Here is a 9494-nt window from a genome sequence, read left to right as displayed (position 1 = left end):
AACATATTCCATGGAACAAAATAGACTTTAAATTTTAAAAGTTTGCAATTGACAAAAAAGGGCATTACATATTAATAAAAGGTTCAATGGAGCAAGAAGATAAAAAAGTTTTAAACACATACACACCTAGTAACAGACCATCAAAATACATGAAGCAAAAAATGACAGAACTGAGGGAAGACATAGATTGTTCTATAATAATAGTTCAAGACTTCAGTATCCCACTCTCAGTATTAGATCTTAAAAAAGACCAAAGATAAGTAAGGACACAGGGACTTGAAAAACACAACTGACTACATATAATGGAAATATACAAAACACTGTACCCAAAGACAATAGCATACACATTCTTCTCCAGCGATCATGGGACATTTTCCAGGATAGACCATATGTTAAGCCACAAATTAAGTCTCAATAGATTTAAAAAGATAGATATCAAAGTATCTTCTCTGACCACAATGGGATGAGGTTAGAAACCAATAACAGAAGACAAACTGCAAAATTCACATATTTGTGGAAATTAAGCAACTCATTCTTACCATGGATCAAAGAAGTCACATGTGAAACTGAAAAATACTTAGAGACAGATGAAAACAAAAACACAATGTACCAAAATTTATGAGATGCAGTGAAAGCAGTGCTGAGGGGGAAATTTATGGCAATAAACACTTACATTAAAAAACAAGAAAGTGGGCCAGGTGCACTGGCTTACACCTGTAATCCCAGAACTTTGGGAGGCCAATGCAGGAGGACTGCCTGAAGCCAAGAGTTCAGCTGGGGCCACATAGTGAGACTCTGACCCTATAAAAAAATTAAAAATTAGCCATGCCTGTAGTTCTAGCTACTCTGGAGACTTGAGATAGGAGGATTGCTTGAGACCAGGAGTTTGAGGCAGCAGTGAGCTATGAGTGCACCATTACACTCCAGCAGGGGCAACAGAGTGAAACTCCATCTCTTAAAACACACAAACACACATATACATGCACACACACAAGAAAGCTCTCAAATCAACAACCTAACTTTATAACTTAAGGAACTAGAAAAAACAGCACGAACTAAACCCAAAGCTTGCAGAGGAAAGGAAATATAAAGATTAGAGCACAGATAAATGAGAGAGAATAGAAAAACAATATAGAAAATAAATGAAATCAAAATTTGGCTCTTTGAAAAGATCAACAAAACTGACAATCCTTTAGCTACACTGAATGAGAAAAAAGAGCAAAGACTCAAATTATGAAAATCAGAAGCTAAAGTGACATCACTACCAATTCTACAGAAGTAAGAAGAGTTATAAGAGCACCATGCACAGCTGTAAGTCGACAAATTGGACAAAATAAGCGGAGTGAGCAAATTCCTAAAACACAAAACCTGCTAAGACTGAGTCACGAAGAAATAAAAAATGTAAATAGACCTAACTAGTAATGAGATCAGGAGTTAAAAAAAAAAAAAAACTCCCAACATTTTCCAAAAAAATTTAAGAGAAAGAAACACTCTCTAGATCATTCTATGAGGACAGCATTGCCTTGATACCGAAGCCAGAAAAAGAACCAACAAGAAAACTATAGACCAATATCCCATATGAACACTGATACAAAAATGCTCAACAAAATACCAGCAAAGAAAATTCAGCAGAATATTAAAATGATCGCACTTCATGACCAAGTCGGATTCCTGGAATGCAAAGATGGTTCAACACAGAAAAACAAATGGATGTGATATACCACATTGACAGAATGAAGGAGGGAACATACGATCATCTCAACCGATACAGGAAAAACATTTGACAAAATTCAATACCCTCTCATTATAAAAACACTCAACAAACTAGGAACAGAAAGAAACTACTTCAACATAATAAAAGTCATATATGACAAATCCACAGCAAACACCATACTCGATGGTGAAAGACTGACAGCTTTTCCTCCAAGATCGGGAATAAGGCAAGGCTGCCCACTTTCAGCACTTCTGTGCGACATGGTACTGGGAGACCTCGCCAGGGCAGCTGGGGAAGAAAGGGAAAGTAAGATGTCCCTGATGACAAGTATGTGAAGTGATGAATACGTTAATCAGCTTGACATGATCATCCCAGAATGCATACATATATCAAAACATCAAAACACTGCACCCCATCAACATATACAATTATTATTTGTCAAAAATATTTTTAAAAAGAAATAAAGGTATCCAAATTGGAATGGAAAAAGTAAAATTATCTCTGTTTGCAGATGATATGATCTCATATAAGTCCCTGACTTATGATGGTTCAACTGTACGTGAAAGCTACATGCATTCGGTAGAAACCATACTTCCAATTTTGAATTTCAGCCTTTTCCCAGGCCAGCAATCTGCAGTGTGACACTCGTGGAGCCCCAGCTCCCAGTCAGCCGCCAGTCACAAAGGTAAACGATTGATCATCTACAGCTTCCTGTGTTGCCAGATGATTTTGCTCAACTGCGAGCAAATGTAAATGTTCTGAGCACGTTTAAGTTAGGCGAGGCTAAGTATTGATATGACATTTGGTAGGTTGCTGTGTACCAAATGCAGTTACGACCCACAGGTTTATCAGGTTGTAACCCCATCATAAGTCAAGGAGCATCTGTCAAAAGATCCACAGGACACACTAAAAATCAGTGTCATTTCTATACATTTACAATGAACAATCTGTAAAGAAAGTTAAGAAAACAATTCCACTTACAGTAACATCAAAAAGAATAAAATACTTATGCACTAACTTAACCAAGGAAGTGAAAGATTATGTAATGAAAACTAAAAACCATTGCTGTAAAAATTAAACAGAAATTAATGGAAACACTTTGTGATATTACATAAGCAAAATATATCTTGGGTTTCATCTATGGTTCCTGGTCACAGATCCTTAACTGTTACAATTTCCTACTTGACTAGACTCTAGACCAATAGAAATGTCTTCTGTTAAAATATTTGGCCTCTTTTTTTTTTTTTTTTTTTTTTTTTTTTTTTGAGACAGAGTCTCACTCTGTTGCCCGGGCTAGAGTGAGTGCCGTGGCTTCAGCCTAGCTCACAGCAACCTCAAACTCCTGGGCTCAAGGGATCCTCCTGTCTCAGCCTCCCGAGTAGCTGGGACTACAGGCATGCGCCACCATGCCCGGCTAATTTTTTGTATATATATATTTTAGTTGTCCATATAATTTCTTTCTATTTTTAGTAGAGACGGGGTCTCGCTCTTGCTCAGGCTGGAATATTTGGCCTCTTATCCTGCATTCCTGAAAGAGCTCTGGAACAGCTCAAGTGTTAAAAGTGACACACGCATCTTTTGTTATAGATAACGAGCCCCCTTCAACTACACCTGAGTTTATGTTAATGAGGTGATTTTTGGCAAGTCTCTAGACAACCACAGATAGGGGCTGGTTTCCAGGAGAATCAACCATGTGATTAGAGGGTTGGAACTCACAGCTCCACCCTCCACCTCTGGGGAAGGGAGAGGGGCTGAAGGTTGAATTGATTACCAATGAACAATGATTTTATATAATGAACCCGCTATAAAAACCCCAAATGGGCCGGGCACGGTGGCTCATGCCTGCAATCCTAGCACTTTGGGAGGTCAAGGCAGGAGGCCAGGAATTTGAGACCAGCTTGGGCAGTAGCAAGACCCTGTCTCTACAAACAATAATAAAAAAATTAGCTGGGCCTGGTAGCATACGCCTATAGTTCCAGCTGCTAGGGAGAATGAGGCAGGAGGATCACTTGAGCCCAGGAGTTAGAGGTTATAGTGAGTTATGACGATGCCACTGCACTCTAGTGCAGGCAACAGAGTGAGACTTTGTCTCAAAAAAAAAAAAAAATCCCAAATGACTGGGTTCTGGGATCCCCTAAGCTGGTGAGCAGGAATGCACCCAACACCATGCAGATAGAAGCCCCTATGCTCAGGACACTTCTAGACCTCACCCCATTGTCTCTTTATCTGGCTGTATGTCTTTATTCTCTAAAATATCCTTTGCCATAGTGGGTAAAATATAAGTAGAGTGTTTCCCTGAGTCTATGAGCCAAAGTAGCAAATTAATCTCACCTGGGGGGGGGTCACGGGAACCCCAGTTTACAGCTGCTTGGTCTGACCTGGAGGCCCAGATTGTCGGCTGGGATCCAAAGTGGGGCAGTCTTGTGGGACTGGGCCCTCGACCTGTGGGTGTAGAGTTTTAGTTTTGCAAGATGAAAATAGTTCTGGACATGGCTGGTGGCCATAGTTCTACAACAATGTGATTATACTTAACACCATCAACTGTACATTTAAAAATGGTTACGGTGCTAAATTTTATGTGTATTTCACCACAGTAAACAATCTGTAAATAACGGGAACTTTAAAAATATGGGGAAGAGTGCACGGCACGGTGATGCTGCAGTGGGAAGCACACGGCTCCTCCGCTGCAGTCTGGACATTCGTCTGCTCCGAGCCCCACGTTAAAATGTGATCCCCAATGTTGGATGTGGGTCCTAATGAGAGGTGTTTGGGGCAGGGGGGCAGATCCCTCATGAATGGCTTGGTGCATCGTCACAGCAATGAATGAGTTTTCACTCTACTTGTTCCGGGAGAGGTAGCTGTTAAAAAGGGCCTGGCACCTGCCTCCTGTCTCTTGCTCCCTCTCTTACCGTGTGATCTCTGCACATGCTGGCTCCCTGCTGCCTTCTGCCACATGTCACAGCATCCTGAGGCTTTCATCGATCCCAGTCTTCCAGCCTGCAGAATCATGAGCCAAGTGAACCTTTTTCTTTATAAATTAAGCTGCCTCGGGTATTCCTTTATAACAACACAAACAGACTAAGACAACTTCCTAGTAAAGATTCTGTCAAAAAAACTGAACAGAGGCCGGGCGCGATGGCTTGTCCCTGTAGTCCCAGTTACTCGGAGGCTGAGGCAGGAGGATCACTTGAGCCCAGGAGTTGGAGGTTGCAGTAAGCTACGATGATGCCACTGTACTCTAGCCTGGGTGACAGAGTGAGACCCTGTCTCAAAAAAAAAAAAAATTAAATAATTTGTATAATTTTCTATTTAAATTAATCAAGATCTAATTTACATTCAGTAAAATGCATCCATTTTAAGACGTTATTTTTCTCCATGTGGTTTAGGTTCACAGTAACTGAGCGGAAGGTGCGGAGATTCCCCCTATGCCCCATGGCCCTCCACATGTATAGCCCCTATTCTCAACTTGCCCTACCACCGTGGCATCAGGAAAATGGCAGAATGTAACTTTTCAGCCATCATCCTCCTCACAGAAACAATTTTGACAACCACCCACAGATAAGATTACCTTTGCGGGGTTCCAGGCATCCAATGGAGAGGTGTCAGCACCCCACTTCAGTAAAAAAAAATATTTTTGAATAGGTGCATTGAAGAGGGTAAGAAGAACGGTTTCACTTTGCCTGTGTTAACACTCTCCCAAGGTTGTACTTCTCGTTGCCAAGAGAGTCCTTCGGCCTGTGCTTCTGCAAAGGAGAAAAGCAAAAGTGTAGCACACTGTCCAAGTGGCCCATTTTTTTCTCACCCCACCCAGAACACCGAGCGGATCAGCATGGATGAGTATTTGGGTGGCAGCTAGGAGCAAGGAAAAGGGGTGAGTGCTCACATCAGCTACGGCACACAGCTCAACAAAGAGCCATAGTTTCTAGTAATTACCTCACGGAGTCCACCGGGATTCCTGTCCTCAAACTTTGTAGAATGCATCACCTGTGGACACCCCCCAGCTATCCCATGTGTGCCCCTAGCACCCCATGTGTCGCGGTCTCTCCCATAGCCAGCACCCTCCATGCATGCCCACAGATGGCACACACGAGCCTCAGCAGATCGTGTACAAGCACATGCAGACAGCCAGCTTGACTCCACTGGCTTGGGAGAAGGCATTTCACCTTGACCACTTCGGGGGCACTGCCTTAGGGAAAATAAACGGGAAGGTCTCAGCCCCTATTCTGGTGTTGGATATAGACAAGGCATACAATCCTAAGACTTCCCCCGTCCCACCCCCAAGAGAGAACAAGAGCAGTGGAGCAGCTGCAACCATAGAAAATATGGGAGAGGTTCCCAGAATCCCTAGCCAGGCCATCTGGTTAAGGTCTTTCTCTTCCAAAGCCAGTCCGTGAAGCCTCAGTGAGGTGACTGCTGCTTCACATGTGAAGGCAGCAATGCGGGACTTCAAGGAACACTAAACTTCAGGGAGACATGGCACCCCTAAAGGAACACAGTGAACTCGCAGTAATCAACCCCCCAGAAATGGAGATGTGCAAATTGCTGGACAAAGAACTCAAAATAATTGTTTTCAGGAAGCTCAACAAGCTATAAGGGAACACAGACAACTCAAAGAAAAACAATACGTGAACAAAAGGAGTTCAACAAACAGATAAAATAAAGATGAACCAAACAGATTCTAGAGCTGAAACGACGAATGAAATCATAAAGGCAATAGAGAGCTTAAACAGCAGACTAGATCAAGCAGAAGGAAGAAATCTATGAACTCAAAGATAAGTCATTTGAAATTATCTAGAGTATAAAAAAGAAAAAAAAATGAAAACGTAAAGAAAGCCTACAGGATTTGTGGGAGACCATCCAGTGAACTAATGTGCGCACTGCGGCTGCTTTGCAAGGAAAAGCGAGAACGGGGCGGGGGCCCGTGTAGAGAAATAATTGCTGAAAACAACTCACATCTTGAGACGGATATGGACCCCAAGGTTCCTGAAGTTCAAGAATCTGCAAACAGGATCCACCCAGGGAAGATTTCATCAAGACAAATTATAATGAAATTATCAAAAGTCAAAGATGAAGAGTTTTGAAAGCCCCAAGAAAAAAGCAACTCTTCACATGCAAGGGAACCCTGTAGAGCCGGAAGTGGATCCTCAGGAGAAACCGTGCAGGCCAGGACAGAGTGGGTGACACTCAAAGTACTGAACAGAAACAAACTTCCTGCAACCAAGAATTCTGCACCCAGAAAAGCTTTTCTTTAGGTACGATGAAGAGAAAGACTGTCCCAGACAAACGAAAGCTGGGGGAGTTCATCACCACTAGATCTACTTACAAGAAATGCTGGGTTGGGCATGGTGGCTCACACCTGTAATCCTAGCACTCTGGGAGGCCAAGGCCGGTGGATTGTTTGAGCTCAGGAGTCCAGACCAGCCTGAGCAAGAGCTAGACCCCTTCTCTACTAAAAAAAAATAGAAAGAAATTAGCTGGACAAACATATACAGAAAAAATTAGCTGGGCATGGTGGCGCATGCCTGTAGTCCCAGCTACTTGGGAGGCTGAGGCAGGAGGATCGCTTGAGCCCAGGAGTTTGAGGTTGCTGTGAGCTAGGCTGATGCCACGGCACTCTAGCCTGGGCAACAGAGCGAGACTTTGTCTCAAAAAAAAACAAAAACAAAAAAAGAAGAAATGCTAAAGGGAGCTCTTCAAGTTGAAACAAAAAGATGCTTATTAATAACATGGAAACAGATGAACATCAAAAACTCTCTGGCAAACATACATATATAGTCAAATTCAGAACACTCTAATACTGTAATGGTGGTTCATAAATCACTTTTAACTCTAGGAGTTAAAGGACAAAAATATTAAAAATAATTGTAGGTATGTTAATGGACACAACATAAAAAGGTGTAGATTGTAACATCAATATTATAAATGGGGGGGGGTGAGAAATAACAATGTAGAATTTTTGTTTATGATTGAAGTTAACTTATCAGCTTAAAATAGACGGTTATAACCATAAGAGGTTTTGTGTAAGCCTCATGACCACAAAAAAGATAAAGAGAAAAGAATCAAAGCATGCCAATACAAAAAAAATATTCATCAAATCACAAATGAAGTAAGTAAGTGACTTTCTGGCAGACCAAGGAACTATAACATCTCCTTATCATGAGAGTTTGGAGAAAGTCAGGCAGAGCGTGGGCAGAAGAATGCCCAGGAGAGGCTGACCATAGAGTCCTCCTCCCTCCTCCACCGCAATGCCCTGCTCATCGCGCTAATCAGACAAGGGCAGTTTTGCAGGAGCTCCAGTGGGAAACCATTAGGCACTCACCTTACAGTCCTGATTTGGCTCCTTCTGACTTCTTTTTGTTTCCTGATCTTAAAAAATCTTTAGACCAGGCACAGTGGCTCAGGCCTGTATTTCCACTGCTTTGGGAGGCCAAGGAGGAAGGATCCCTTCAGCCCAGAAGTTCGAGGTTACAGTGAGCTGTGATTGTGCCACTGCACTCTAGCCAGGGTGACACAGTAAGACACTGTCTCAAAACAAGACAAACAAACAAACAAACAAAAAAGTAAGATGAGCTGAATTGCTCTCACTTAAATGTCCTTTTATAATAACAAAACTTTAAAAAAATATGTTGTACAGTCCTTATGGGACTTTGCTTAAAGCTCATGTTTTCCTTTCAGTTATTCCCTTCTCGATTTAACTGTCTTCAGCCATGAGGCTCACAGATTATGAAATCTCACTTCCATGCAAATTGTCTACTTTTTTAAAAAGTCCTATGCCAGTGCCCACCCGTTGCTCTGGACTTTTCTATATCAGCAGCTTATAATTTGTCGATTATTTTAGTAGGAAATTGCTAAGGTAGATGAACATGGACATCTCAGAGTGGCAATCCTGGCTCCAGCGCATACTCACCGGGGGTTTGGACGAGCTTCACTTGCCGCAGCCTTTCTTCTCTGTAAATGGGAGACGATCGCATTCCCCTGAGGCAGTTGTGAAGCTCAAGTCAGATACGTCCACAGAGGTGGAGCCCCTGGCTCTGTGCTTCAGACACAGCCGCACCTGCTAACAGTCGGCTGCTGCTTCCTCCCTGTCCTCCGCGTCTAATTTGGCACAGAGTTTATGAACTCGGTTTCACCGCCTGCCGCTTTCTGCCCGATACGTGATTCTGACAGCGAGGTGAACGTGTAAAGCTGTTTTGCTGGTATCCTGACACTGCTCCGCCAGGGAGTCTTTGGCTGCTCTTTCTGCTGGCAGAATGAAGCTTCTCCTCACCATCTGTCTGGTCCCATTCATCTTTGCTTTGCGTTTTCATAGCGCATTCCTGGTGTGACCTGTGCTGTAACTCAGGGGTTCTCAGAGTTTAACGTGGTGTCTGCGATGTTTTATCTGCTGCTGTTTAAAGCAATTCCTCCAGAACTTAGCAACTTCCAGAGACAAACATACATCATCCCAGAGTTTCTGAGAGCCAGGAATTTGGGAGCGACTTAGCTGGGTAGTTCTGACTCCGGCTCCCTCCAGAGGTGTCGGTTGGGTGTCGGCCACAGGTGCAGCCACCTGGAGACCTGACTGGGGCAGGCAGGCCTGCTGTCCAATGGGCACAGTCACGCAGCTGTTGCCGAGGCTGCGGTTCCTCGCCAGCTGTGGGCATGCGGCCTCACTACTGTGTCACACGGTCCTGTCCACAGAGGTGCTTGAACGTCCTTGTGCTGCTCCAGCAAGTGACCTGTCAGAACAAGGAGGGAGCCGCAGTGCCTCCTCGGACCTGGTCAGTCTCTGAAGTCCCCA

The 9494-nt window shown here is 43.2% G+C and overlaps 1 long non-coding RNA gene across 1 annotated transcript; it reads right to left on the bottom strand.

Moving 5' to 3' along the window:
* Window positions 1-4869: 4869 nt before the first annotated feature.
* On the bottom strand, window positions 4870-9001 carry LOC138380854 (uncharacterized). Its single transcript, XR_011232916.1, has 4 exons — window positions 8622-9001; window positions 8034-8235; window positions 5283-5457; window positions 4870-4977 (listed from the first exon to the last, which is right to left on the bottom strand). It is a non-coding gene; the product is annotated as an uncharacterized lncRNA (long non-coding RNA).
* Window positions 9002-9494: the final 493 nt, after the last annotated feature.

This window comes from Eulemur rufifrons, chromosome 2, assembly GCF_041146395.1.
Source record: "Eulemur rufifrons isolate Redbay chromosome 2, OSU_ERuf_1, whole genome shotgun sequence".
NCBI lineage: Eukaryota > Metazoa > Chordata > Mammalia > Primates > Lemuridae > Eulemur > Eulemur rufifrons.
This window is presented reverse-complemented; position numbering and strand designations above follow the sequence as displayed.